This window comes from Lithobates pipiens, unplaced genomic scaffold, assembly GCF_037356315.1.
Source record: "Lithobates pipiens isolate NorthernLeopardFrog02 unplaced genomic scaffold, aLitPip1_a1.2 Scaffold_18, whole genome shotgun sequence".
NCBI lineage: Eukaryota > Metazoa > Chordata > Amphibia > Anura > Ranidae > Lithobates > Lithobates pipiens.
In genome coordinates, this window is record NW_027507758.1 from 85,338,784 (window position 1) to 85,353,413 (window position 14,630).

General features: G+C 44.4%; 1 long non-coding RNA gene across 1 annotated transcript; it reads left to right on the forward strand.

Moving 5' to 3' along the window:
• Nucleotides 1–7,056: 7,056 nt before the first annotated feature.
• Nucleotides 7,057–14,238, forward strand: LOC143987268 (uncharacterized). The gene is made up of 2 exons (XR_013276622.1): nucleotides 7,057–7,574; nucleotides 14,041–14,238. It is a non-coding gene; the product is annotated as an uncharacterized LOC143987268 (long non-coding RNA).
• Nucleotides 14,239–14,630: the final 392 nt, after the last annotated feature.

Genomic DNA, 14,630 nt, shown 5'->3' on the forward strand with positions numbered 1-14,630 from the left:
AATGCACTGAAAAACATGTCTGAAAAATGCATCAAATGAAGACGCATAGGCGTGAACCTAGACTAGTGGTTGTTATATGCTTGCAATGCAGAACATTACCTTAGGGCTGCGGTAAAACAGTTAGCTTAGGCAAACCCAGAAAATACAATGGTTAGCAAGCTACTGAAAAACCAAAGACCGATGAAAATGGGGCTATGGCATCAAAGTTCAGTGGCTCAAGTATGGTAGAGTCCATTGTAAACTGTGATAACACAAAAGGATAACAGCAGAAGATGCCTGCTTTGCAGTCTATCAGTGGCTATCATAGGACATCAAAATGGATCAAAGGGAGGCTATACACAGTTTGAATCTTGGCCGGTTCAGCAGGAACTGGCCGTGATTGGAACCGTGTATGGGTATGCTGAATGTACTAAGTTGATCAATCGATCAACTTGGGTACAACCAGCATGCCTCCCAACTTTCTGAGATAGGAACGAGGGACACCTATTAGCAAAAGTATGTAGGCATAGGACCCCCCCCCCCTCCCCCGCCGCCTTGCCCCGCTTAAAGAAGAATTATACAAAAAAATTATTAGTTAAACCCACAATTGCTTTTTTTTTTTTTACCTCTACCATTCCTTAATATTTGCTTTTGAAATTTTCAAATGGAGCAATTTAGAAATTGGATGAAAGTTTGAGCACTGTAAAACCCTTTTTAAAGATAAATAGTGATTTTTTATACAACTATATAGATCAGACCAAAATGAGGGACAAATGAGGAAGAATGAGGGACAAATGGACTTTTTCCAAATCAGGGACAGTTGAGAGCTTTGGGGTTTTATCTGCGATTATCACTGTCCAGAATGCCGCCCCCGCCAGGGAGAAGCCAATGGCCCGGAAAGAGGGATTCCCACATCAACAGTGTCCGTGTTGATGATCGAGCAAATTTCTTTCCTGCAATTTTATGGTTGGAAAGAAATTCACTACATGTACAGTATGGCCGGCTTAACATCCAATGCATTTTTTTAATGTTTTATGCATGTGTGCTAAGTATTGTATACAATGGCAGCTGGTGGTGGGGTGGCAAACAAAACTGATGACTTTGATAGGAAGTTTAGCAGAGCCATGTGTGATCCCAGTGACCGCTGTCCTCTTACCTGTGTGTGCAGATCATCCGTCCCAGGAAAGTTTTCCGAGCTGATCGGTGGGTGGAGGTGACTAAAATAGTCAGAATGAAGAGAGAAGGCTGCAGCCGGTCCCCCCTGTTGCTCATCCGTCAGCTCCGCCCGTCCGTCCGTCCGCCAACCCCACACTTACCCCATCTAGGTCAAGGACAGCATCTCCTCCTCCTCAGTTTCCCGGCAGCTTCCCCTGCGTCTCCTCCTCCTCAGCGGCCAATATGTTTGCTTCTCCTCTCAGCCAATTGGGTCTCAGGACCTGCTTCCTGATTGGCTGGAAGGAGAATCAGGAAGACAATAGCGAATATTAATTTGCTATTGCCTTTTTAACGCCAATTAGATCCTCTGTCTCTAATCATGTGCTTCGAGAAAAAACAAAAAAAATTGGAATCCTTGCCTCCGGCGCCCTGCATGTAGATTAGGGGCTGGACGCAGGCATTAGTGGTGCGGCGCTCCTGCCCCCCGCATGATTATATATGTTTTTAAGGCATCATGCACACTGCAGCTCAAAAAAGCTGCTCCGACAGGATTTTAAGCTGTTTTGAGCTCTTACTTTTCTCTGCCTGTCAAAGTGATTGTGAAGTCTTATTTTTTATTTTTTTAAATAACAAACATGTCATGCTTATATGCTCTGTGCAGTTGGTTTCGTACAGAGCAGCCATGATCCTCCTCTTCTCGGATCCCTCTTCGGCGCCCCTGGCCCCTCTCTTTTGCTGGGTGCCCCAACATCAAGCAGCTTGCAATGGGGACACCCAAGCAGGTGCAATCCCGACCCACGACCCTGTGCGTCCATTCACACATGAAGCCACAGTTCGGCCCCACCCCCTCCATCTTCTGATTGGCTCACTGGCTAGTTGGCTCACTGCGAGTCTCCTAAGAGGCAAGGCTCTGCTGGACATCGCTGGATCGAGATTGGGCTCAGTTAAGTATTGGGGGGGGGGGCACACAGAAGGTTTTCTACCTTCCTACATAGAATGCATGAAGATGAAAATCCTTGTTCCTTTACAACCACTTGAACTCCCCTCCATGTTGGCTTATGTGTCCATGCACACTACAGGCGTTTTCAGGAGCTTACAGGCTGCTTGTAAACTCCTGAAGACGCCTGTAGTGTGCATAGACACATTGTTTTTTTGTTTACTTAAACTGGAGCATGCGATATCTGGTGCAGCACTGCATAGAAACTAGTCAGCTTCTGCTAGTAAAAGCTTAACCGCTTGCTGACCAGCCGCCGTCATTATACTGCGGCAGGTCGGCACGATCCTGCAAATTGCCCTAGCTATACATCTGCTCACGGGATCAGGATAGCAGGTGGCGAATGTGGGCACGAGAGGCAGAACAGGGACGTGTGTGTAAACACACAAATCCCTGTTCTATTTTGAGGAAGGACAGATCGTGAGTTCCTAATAGCTAGGAACCACGATCTGTCATCCCCTCTGGTAAGTCCCCTCCCCCTACAGTTAGAAACACACACAGGGAACACAGTTAATCCCTTGATCGCCCCGTAGTGTTAACCCCTTCCCTGCCAGTGAAATTTTTACAGTAATCAGTGCATTTTTATAGCACGGATCGCTGTATAAATGCCAACGGTCCCAAAAATGTGTCAAAAGTGTCCGATGTGTCCGCCATAATGTCGCAGTCCTGATAAAAATCACAGATCGCTGCCATTACTAGTAAAAAAAATAATAAAAATGCTATACATTTATCCCCTATTTTGTAGACGCTATAACTTTTGCGTAAACCAATCAATATACGCTTACTGAGATTTTTATTACCAAAAATATGTAGAATACATATCGGCCTATACTGAGAAAAAAATAGCTTTAAAAAAAAAAAAAGGGGGGATATTTATTATAGCAAAAAGTACAAAATATTATGTTTTTTTCAAATTTGCCGCTCTTTTTTTGTTTATAGCGCAAAAAATAAAAACCGCAGAGGCGATCAAATGCCACCAAAAGAAAACTCTATTTGTGGGGAAAAAAGGACGTCAATTTTGTCTGGGTACAGCGTTGCATGAATGCGCAATTGTCAGTTAAAGCGACGCAGTGGCGAATCGCAAAACATGGCCCGGTCATTCAGCAGCCAAATCGGGGCTGAAGTGGTTAATAGAACAAGCTAAACTTAGAAGCTGATTGGCTACCATACACAGTTGCACCAGATTCTGAGTGCACCAGTTTTAGTAAATCTACCCCATAGGCTAACATGGAGGGGAGTTACAGTAACAGGCAGAGAAAAGTAAAAGCTCAAAAGAGCTCACTTGTCTGTGGAAGCAGCTTCTATGAGTTGTAGTGTGCATAACTACTACTTCCAGGTATTTATTACCTCTCACAGAAATCCCACATCACAGAGATACTCCCTCTGACCATGCCTTTATCAGCTTTTTCCTTCTTTTTGGATACTGGCAGATCACCACTGGAGGGAGCTCTGTGGACACAAGCTATTCACCACTAGGGGGGAGCTCTTTGGAAACAGGCTGTTCACCACTAGAGGGAGCACTTTGGAAACTAACTGTTTACCACTAGAGGGAGTGCTTTGGATATCAGCTGTTCACCAATAGAGGGAGCTCCCTGGATACAAGTTGTGTTCACTACTAGATAAAGCTCTTTGGCGGCACAGTGGTGGCACAGTGGTGTACTGGGTAGCACTCTTGCCTAGCAGTAAAAAGGGTCACTTGTTTGAATTATAACCACAACACTACCTGCCTGGAGTTTGTATGTTCTCCCTGTGCCTGTATCCTCCGGGTACTCCGGTTCCCTCCCATACTCCAAAGACATGTTGGTAGGTTATTTGGTTTCTGTCCAAAACTGGCCCTAGTATATGAACGTGAGTTGAGGACATTGGATTGTGGGCTTCTTGAGGGTAGCGACCGTTATGAGTGTGCGATGTATGTGTGGAGCACTGCATAAATTGACAGCATCACACGTGTAACTTAAATAAATCATAATATAATAGATGAGCATCTTAATGGGACACAATGTACAGGGATAGGGACAATTGTAGACACGCACTCACTCAGGTTGAACTGGATGGACTGGTGTCTTTATTCAATCTTACTAATGTAACATGCTGTTGACCACTAGAAGGAGTCTAAGGCTGGTTCCACATGGGCTTCAGATTGTATAAGAGCAGTGTGAACTGCAAGCTTTGACATAGCATTTGTAGAATTGATTAAAGTACCATTCAACTCCACAAGGTTCACTGCTGATTTCCCTTACCCAATCAGCCAGCATCTGAGAGCTGATTCAATAATCGGCTTGAGAGAGGTCACCGTGGGATCCCTGGACAGGTAAGTATCCTAATGCTGCGTACACACGTAGCAGACTATCCGTCGTACTTAGTCTGGCGGACTTTCCGCCGGACTTTCCGAACGAGCTACCTGCCCACACACGGTACTTCTGCGGCAGACTAATACGGCGTACTAAGTCCGCCGGACTTTTGAAATGAAATGAACGGACTTGCTCACACACGCAGAGGAAAGTTCGCTCATTTTGAGCACGTCTCCAAGAAGAACCGAAGAGGGGGACAAGACCCCCGAAGTCGGAAAAAGAGGGCGGCAGCGAAGAAGAAAGCTGGGCTCCTCCGCTAGTGAAAGAGCTAGCAAAAGAGCAGAAGATAGCGGAGGAGTCAGGCGAGAAGACCCCCAAGGACGGAAGAAGACCCCCAGAGCTGTGCAATAAACTATTTTAACCCTTGTGTGTTGTGTTTTTTTTCAACTTTTTTTCACAGGTGAATGGGTAGGGGTACATTGTACCCCATACTCATTCACATAGGGCTCACGTATTCCGATAAGCCCCCCCGCCCGCAGACCCCGACAACCAACGGCCAGGGTTGTCGGGAAGAGGCCCTTGTCCTCATCAACATGGGGACAAGGTGGTTTGGGGTGGGGGGGCCGCAGGGACAACAGGAAGTGAGAGGAAAGTTCTACAAAGTCAGGGATGTTCCACTCAGGAACAGTTGTCACAGAATGAAGTGACCTCATTGGAATCTTTCCACCCATCCTGTTCTGTTGACTGTAAATGTTGAAATAGTCATCTGGATAATAAGAGATAATAAGAGAGTGTGAATATACCTAGCCTGGACCCAGACAGGAGTGAAGACATGACAGAGATTCAAAATCATTCCTTCTTCATCATAAAAAAAGGCACCCCCATGTTGAGGGCACGCGGCCTGGTACGGCTCGGGGGGGGGGGGGGGGGGCGCTCGCTCGTCCCCACCCCCTTTCCTGGCCGGCCCGGTAGCATGCTCGCATAAGGGTCTGATATGGACCTGGGGGGGCCCCCACGCCGATTTTTCAGCATAGGGATTCCCCTTTAAGTCCATACCAGGTGAAGGGGCCAGCGATGCTACCTGGTGTGAAAATTCCGTTCATTTCAAAAGTACGGTGGACTGGCACACACACGGCTGTACTGTCCGCCGAAATGCGAGTCCGGTGGACAGATTGGAGTGCAAAACTACTTTCTTAGTCCGCCGGACTTTTGGATAAAAAAAGTCTGCCGGAGCCTACAAACGGGCGGATTGTCCACCGGAGTGTATGAGGCATAATAGTAAAAGTCAGCAGCTACAATATTTGAGGAGTCATATGAGTGCCGGGAGATGCTCTGATATAAGGTACAAATCAGCTTTTTTTAAATAAAGGACATACAGTGGGACACATGTTATTATCTAACAGATGCGATTGTAGAGACATAACAAGTGGCTTTACAACCACTTTAATAAAGCTGGCCATAGATGGTTAGAATCGGCCAAGATAGCAATAATCACTGTGTTCTCCTGGCCAGGATGGCTCCCTGTGTTTGCAGCTGCTGACTTTTAAAAATGTTTTTTTTTTAAACTGGCTCTCCTCTTTAATGTGTATCAATGTGGATCATGTAAAAAAAAAAAAATTAAAAGTTTTTTCTCAAGCCAAGTTTGATTGCTGCCTGTATGTAAGAGACAGTAAGGAGCTTGCAGTGAACAGGATGTCAATTTCATCAGTTTAAGAAGGGTTTCTTTACAATAAAAGTTAGGGATGCACCAAGATTTCGGCACCCGAAACTTGTATTATCGGCATATTGTGGCATATTGAAAAAAAAAAGCAGATTATTGCACATGCCCAGCAGCGGTGGCCGCGCTGCCGGGTGCTGCTCATTGCGGGGTGTCATCCTGGTGGCTCAGTGTCCTGTCCTCCTGGTCCTACACTCCCTCCTCCTCCCCTTACAAAGTGGCGATCTCCCTGTGTCATGGAGCGGGATTTGAATTGCCTGGGCTGTAGTAACAGTGTGACGTGATCACAGGAGGGGGCATTGCTACTGTGGCCCGGCAATTCAAATCCAGCTCCGTGACACAGTGGGAGATCGCCGCTCTGATTCGGGCACAGGCAGGCTGCATTCACAGGCACTGGTGAAAGGCTGCATCTAATGCCGCGTACACGCGATCAAATTGTCCAGTGACTTAGTCCGCCGGACCGCATTTCACCGGACAATACATTCGTGAGTATGCTAGTCCGGCGGACTAAGAATGACGCATGCTCAGAAGCAAGTACGAAAAGGAAGCTATTGGCTACTGGCTGTTGAACTTCCTTTTTCTAGTCCCGTCGTACGTGCTGTACGTCATTGCGTTAGCAATCGCCGGACTTTCCATGTGTCCGTGTGTGGGCAAGTCCGTGCGGTAGAAAGTCCACCGGACTATCCGCCGGATTGTTTGCTGGACTAAGTACGCAGGACAATTCGATCATGTGTACGTGGCATTACATGCACTGGTAGGCTGCATCTAACATGCACTGGCCAGGCTGCATCTGACAGACTTTGGTGAGGCTGCATTTGATGGACACTGGGGAGGTTGCATTGATCTCTTTATCATGTCTGCAGTCTCTGACCATCTCCAGTATCATGTCTGTGTAAGGATTAAGGTATACAAAATGGTTGACCTTATGTTTTACTAAATACATATATTTTTCTATCCTTCTCTTTAAAATAAGGACTAGTCATCTTTAGTCACGTACTCATCAAGAAGAGGCCGCATCAGCCCTAAAAAGCAGTCTACGCCCAGAAGATTGTCTTATCAGCTGATAACACCCGGAGAATTGTCTTTACTTTGAAAATGTTGTTTTTTTTACATTTGCTGATGTTTGCCCTTTTCTGTCTATAAAAGATGTAATAAACAAGCCTCAGAGACACAGTCAGTCAGAGACAGTTAGAGTTAACGACGGACTTCTGAGCAGAAATACTGAATACTTCTGTGTCTCTTTGCTCAGATAAGAACTCTAACTAACAATTGGGAAACGGTAACATAACCTGACAAATAGGTGACTTGTTGAGGTCACACCTAACATTTCTGGCGCCGCGAATAGGGACTCGCTGAAGAAACTACAAGAGGCGAACGAACATAAGGACGGAACGAAATGGTCGGGCACATCAAAGAACCACAGACAAATCCTGCGCAGGTAAGAAAAGCTTTATTTTCTTATAAACTCTGTGCTTCTTAGATTTGTGCCCACCTGATCTGTCTGAATTGTTCTTCAGGTAAAAACCAACCTCTGTAGTAAGTGGGTCTTGAACTTAATATTTTGGCTTATGTTACCGTTGTTTCTTGTCTGTCTACTTGTCATCTGTCTGTTGTGAATGAGATAAGCCCTGTTTGTATGGTGTGAATTGAAACATATATCATCCCAATGGGTAACGGAATGCGCCCTTAACTCGTAAGAGTACTTTGGGGGTCCGACACTTAAGTTTGATATACGCTTTTTGATTCATGAGCCTAAAAACGGGTTGAAAGTATAAGTCCTGACTGCCTCAATAAAGCAGGAATAAGAAACGAATGCTGAGAGATTCCATGGTAATGGGACGGAAATAAGGTCTCCACAAAGCCCGGAGACCTAGTCATATGTGTTTGGCCACCAAAAGGGAATGCTTGTATATGTTGTAGCTGTCAGTCTGGTCATAATATTTGTCAGTTGGCTAGCATATAAAGTAATTCGATCTCATATAGGAGAGGTTTTTTAGTATTTTGGCACCCTAGGAGGAGAAGGCAACGAGACACTTAATAAGTGATCCAAACGCCACCTAGGCAGGACTGTCAAAATGGGCCAGACACATGGTAAACCCCAGGAGGAATCTCAGAAATGTTATGCTGTTAAAGACATAATTACAATGTTGTATGGGAAGGATAAGGCACAGGGCACAAATAGGATTCTCAAGAAATTGGGGATGGATGGAGAAAATGGATTAAGTGTAGAAGGTTGGGAAGAAATAAAGAAAGACAGACAGGGAGAGATATTGCAGAACAGATGGGTATCACAAATACAATGTTTAATTAAGGTTTCCAACAGGGCTAAAGAGGAGGGATGGGAGTATTGTCAGGAAAAGGGTGGATGGGATTTGAAGGTCCGACGCAAAAGTCTTCCTTCTGCTCCCGGCGATAGGGTAAATACGGGAGATACTCCACCTCCTTATAACACTACCACACCAGGTAATGAAAGACCAAAACTTTATCCTTCCTTAAGAGGAAGAGGATGGGTATGCCGAGTATGCGGTATCCAGAACCCAGACTGGGCACAGGAATGTGTACATTGCGGCGCTCAAAGACCAGAGCCCCTAGCTCCAGTCCATAGTCGGACTAGGGTAATACAAGTAAATAATCCAAATGCGGGTCAAGCAGGACAGCCACCTACAGTGACTCGACAAGTCGTTCTGAGGACATGGACACCTTGGTCGGCTGACACTCTTATGGCATTAATACAGAATGCTCCTGATCCCGTAGCAAAACCTGCCGCATTCTGTAGATTCGTGACACAATTACTAGACACACATGAAGCAACTTGGCAAGATGGGGAAGATATATGTAGACATAAAATGACACTAACGATGTTTAATCAATTTATGAATGAAATTGCTCCACATAGACCACAAGGGGATCCTACCACAGATCCACCAGGAATACACCCCCGTCATATAGACTCTAGACCCCTGTTTATTGCTCAGTTACGAGAATTTTGCCAAGGGAAACAGCAGGAAAGGGGTTCGACAGCGCCCATAAAACAGGCCCCAGGTCAGACTGTTACAGAATTTTACCTCAACATGGAAAGCATGATGGCTGACGAAGGTCTAGATTTAGCCTTACCCGTCACCATTAGGGCTTTCAATCGACAGTTTATGGAAGGACTAGTACCCCAAATAGGTGACAAACTGAAGGCATGTACTCCCGAATGGAGAGCCATACGGGACAGAGGAACATTGTTGCAGAAAGCACAAGGCATAGAGGCTGATTTAGCAGAAACTAAACCCAGAAGGACACCGGGAGTTAACACTGTTGCCCGGGTCAATGAAGGAGGGAATTCCTCCCGTAAACCTCTTACCTGTTATTACTGCAACAAGGTGGGACATATAAAAAGAGACTGTAGGAAAAGGATAAAAGACGAACAGGAAGGAAACACGGACAGAGACACGAGGGACTACAGACAGAGGCGTACCAATGATAGGGACGATCCGACCGCATGACTTGCCCCAGTCCTAGCTGAATCAGAGAACAAAATGCTCCACATGTTGATGAAGGTGGAAGGTAAACATATTCCTTGTTTGGTTGACACAGGAGCGTCACGCAGTCTGTTGTCTGATTCAGTAGTCCCTCCACACATGACGTCCCGTGACACCATACCCATAAGTGGTTATGACGGACTCCTGACTGATGCCCCACTGACTAAACCTTAAAAAGTAAAAATAGGGGGAATGGCAACCACCTGACACTTGTGTATTGTTGCAATATGTAGATGACCTATTGTTATGTTGTCCGGATAACGATACTTGTTTAAAAGCCACTCTATCATTGTTACAATTCCTGGCTGAAAAAGGGTGCAAGGTGAATAGAACTAAGTTACAGGTATGCCAGAAAAAGGTTGTCTTTTTGGGCCACTGTATATCCCAGGGTACTCGACATCTCACTGAAGACCGAGTCCAGGCCATAAGACAAATGAATATCCCACGCAACTTTAAGCAACTTCGTATGTTTCTGGGAATGGTATCATATTGTAGACAATGGATACCACATGCCAGTTCTCTGATGCAGCCATTATATGATTGCTTGAAAATAGTACCCTATGTACTCACAGAAGCAGGTCATGAATCTTTTAGCACCTTAAAAAGGTTACTAATTTCGGCACCTGCGATCGGGATCCCTGATTATACCAAAACATTTCATTTGTACATTGCTGAAATCACGGGACACGCAACAGGGGTGTTGACACAACAACACATCAAACAGAGGCCGGTAGCATACTTCTCGGCGGCTCTCGATCCTGTCTCTAGAGGATCACCGTCCTGTGTACGAGCAGTTGCAGCAGTGTCAATTATCATTGACAAATCCTCAGAAATTGTCTTAGACAATCCTGTAGTGGTACATACCACACATGACATACACGCCATCTTATCACAGGTCCAACCAAAACACATATCAATGGCAAGGCAGCTGCGTCTACAATGCACTTTGCTCCTACCCCCCAATGTTACCTTTCAGCGATGCACTTCTTTTAACTTAGCACAGCTTTTACCATTACAGACAGATTTGACAGGGGGGAGTAATGATGATAATGGTGTAGACACAGCACAAGATACTCAGGATTCTGACACACTTTCATTTCATGACATAACATCTGATGAACACGATTGTTTTCAACTTATGGAACAAGAAACCACGGGGTTCCCACATGTCACAGACATACCCATTACAAATGCAGAACACACACTGTACATAGATGGTAGTAGATTTGCCGATGACAAAGGTAAATATCACACAGGTTATGCTGTGGTAACGGACACACAGGTAATTGAGGCAAAGTCACTACCAGCACACATGTCGGCACAAGAAGCGGAACTAACCGCTCTAGAGAAAGCCCTAGAACACTTGGAGGGACAAGAAGGGAACATTTACACTGATTCCGCATACGCCTACGGTGTTGCACATGATTATGGCCACATATGGAAAGCTAGAGGTTACCTTACAGCAGCAGGCACACCTGTTAAACATGGTGAAGGAATCAAAAGAGTCCTGAACAATCTTCAAAAGGTTATAAGAGTAGCCATCATGAAGATAGCGGCACACACGAGCGCAAAAACAACTGAGGCAAAAGGAAACGCATTTGCAGATTTAACTGCAAAGAAGGCAGCTCTAGGGGAAGTAAGCCCTGAGACCTTAGCCACGGTACAGGTGAGTATGCCCGAAACCACATGGCAGCAGCTAATGGAACTACAGGAACAAGCAGGGGCTATTGAGAAGGACCGTTGGGTTAAAGAGGGAGCTGCACCAGGCCTTGACAATATATGGAGGGAAGGAGGCAGAATATGCCTACCTGCTTCTCTATACCCCGCAATGGCAGCGGCTGTTCACTTACCCACTCATGTCAGCTCCAATTCTATGTATAGGATTGTAAGCCAAGGATGGCTAGCCCCTGGATTCAGTAGTACTGCAAGGAACTACTGTGCTGCATGCCAAATCTGTCTGATTAATAACCCAGGACAGAGAGTGAAAACCCCACGTAAACATCAGGTCCGGGCCCAATATCCCTTTCAGAGACTGCAGATTGACTACATACAAATGCCTAAGAGCGGCCCCTTTGAATTTGTTCTCGTGTGCATCTGCCTATTTTCAGGCTGGCCAGAAAGTTATCCTGTGAAATCAGCTACGGCAAAAGCCACCGCCAAGAAACTGATTACTGAGCTGATACCTAGGTTTGGTCTCCCAGAAACAATAGAATCAGATAGGGGGACACATTTCACGGGAGAAATAATGCAAAATGTGATGGCAATGTTAGGGGTTCAACAAAGTTTTCATACTCCTTACCATCCACAGAGTTCAGGATCAGTAGAAAGAGTAAATGGTACAATCAAGCTGAAAATACAAAAAGCTATGCAGGAGTTGAACAAACCATGGCCTGAGTGCCTAGCTTTAGCTTTGTTCTCTATTAGGTACACCCCAACAGGAAAAACTGGGTTATCCCCATATGAAATACTGTTTGGAAGTGCACCTAGATTAGGTTTATATTTTCCTCAAAGTATGCAATTACAATGTGATAGTTTAACTACGTATGTAATACAGTTGCAACAACGTCTGACTAAAATCCACAAGAGTGTGTATTCTTCTCTTCCAGACCCTAATTCTGTCACAGGTACACACGATCTACAACCAGGAGACTATGTGTATGTAAAGAAACATACCAGAAAGACACTGGAACCAAGGTTTGAAGGTCCTTTCCAGGTGCTATTGATTACAGCAACCTCAGTGAAATTGGAAGGGAAACCTACCTGGATCCACGCTTCTCATTGTAAAAAGGAGCCAGTTGGCAAATGACAACATGTATCTTTTTATTGTTTCAGTAATTCTGGCTAATAGTTTGGTTACCTCACAGAATAAAATACACAAGGATGAAGGATTTTCTAAAAAAATGTTATTACTGAAGTTTAAATATGCTTATGCCCAGAAGTCAGGATATGAGAAATGTTGGATTTGTAGCAAATTACACCCCAGCACAGCAAGTATACCACTGATGGCAGTTCCTATAAACTATACTGATCTTGCTAACAGTAGCATTAACATAATTAGAACAAATACTAATGAAACAGTAATGTTTAAGTCAAATGGTCTCGCCTTTTTCCCTGATTGGTGTTTCAACTTAGGGAACACAACGGGAGGAAATGGAGAATGCCAAGACAGCAAGTTTAATTTGTCCATTGTCGTATTAAATGGAAGCTTCTATCCCAGTAATTCCAGCACACACCAGACATTATCTGACTTCCTCACTAACATTGTGGATAATAATGTTAGGTGGTTAGTATCCAACTTATCCCTCTATGGATACACCTCTCGTTATAGAAATGATATCAGTTCAAGATCAGTAGCTCTAGGAAATAATATATACATCTGTTGTGAGGATAAATGTTATACTTGGATACCTAGAAAAGCTCAGGGATGGTGCTACCTCGCAAGTTTAGTACCAGTAATGGGAGTAGTAGGTGATGAACGAGGTGATCACCTATTAGAAGCTAGCATGCACCCTAGATATCCCCTCAGGTATCGTAGTAAAAGAGAAATATTCCTGAAGAAGGACATGGCATGGGTTTGGTTCCCGTCCTGGACAGGATGGGGTATAGACTTAATGAAAAGACTAAATAACTATACAGGAATTATTAATGATGTTTTGGAGAAAAACTCTGATGACATTACTAAGTTAAATCTGGAGACCAGAGCCATCAGACAACAATTAGAATTACATGAATTAGCAATTGAAAGTATGAGTGCAGCATTGACAGGACTCTGTGAAACTACTGAGGACTATGAGTGCTGTACTTGGATACATAACACCAGCATTGAGGTACCTGATTATTATGACATCATTGCACAACACCGTACGGAAGTAAAGAATTTACAAGAGAAGGCCCGAAATATTGGTCGCGACTGGGATCCGTTTGGTGGAACTTTTAGTTTCTCAGGGTTATTCTCTTGGGTTAAGAAGGCAGCAATGACGATTATAGTGGTGCTCTTATTCGTATTTTTCTTTTATGCATGCTTTAAGTTGTTTATGTGCTTTTGCAAGAAAGCCAAGGTAAATGATGCGGAAAAGATGGAACTTTTGTGAAGATAGGTAGATTTAGATCCTTGACATCACCCATCTGTCAGAAAAGCCACTCTTCCTGAATTTTAGATGTTGGTACTGTCCAGGGGGATGGGTGTATACCCCTCTGACAACTCGCGGTCAGGGAGAGTACTCTGGATATAGGCCGACTAGAACTTGTTCAGGTGGACCCAGGGCAAGAGGGAGGGGTGATGTCAAAGGGGGAAATGTAAGGATTAAGGTATACAAAATGGTTGACCTTATGTTTTACTAAATACATATATTTTTCTATCCTTCTCTTTAAAATAAGGACTAGTCATCTTTAGTCACGTACTCATCAAGAAGAGGCCGCATCAGCCCTAAAAAGCAGTCTACGCCCAGAAGATTGTCTTATCAGCTGATAACACCCGGAGAATTGTCTTTACTTTGAAAATGTTGTTTTTTTTACATTTGCTGATGTTTGCCCTTTTCTGTCTATAAAAGATGTAATAAACAAGCCTCAGAGACACAGTCAGTCAGAGACAGTTAGAGTTAACGACGGACTTCTGAGCAGAAATACTGAATACTTCTGTGTCTCTTTGCTCAGATAAGAACTCTAACTAACAATTGGGAAACGGTAACATAACCTGACAAATAGGTGACTTGTTGAGGTCACACCTAACATCTGCTAGAGATGCACCAAATGGAAATTTTGCTAATACTATTAGCAGTGTGTTTAAGTTTAAGTAAGAGATTGCAGACATAATACAAGAGATGGTAAGAGACTGTGGACCTGATACAAGAGATGGTTAGAGACTGAGGACATGATACAAGAGATGGTAAGAGACTGTGGACCTGATACAAGAGATGGTTAGAGACTGAGGACATGATACAAGAGATGGTAAGAGACTGTGGACCTGA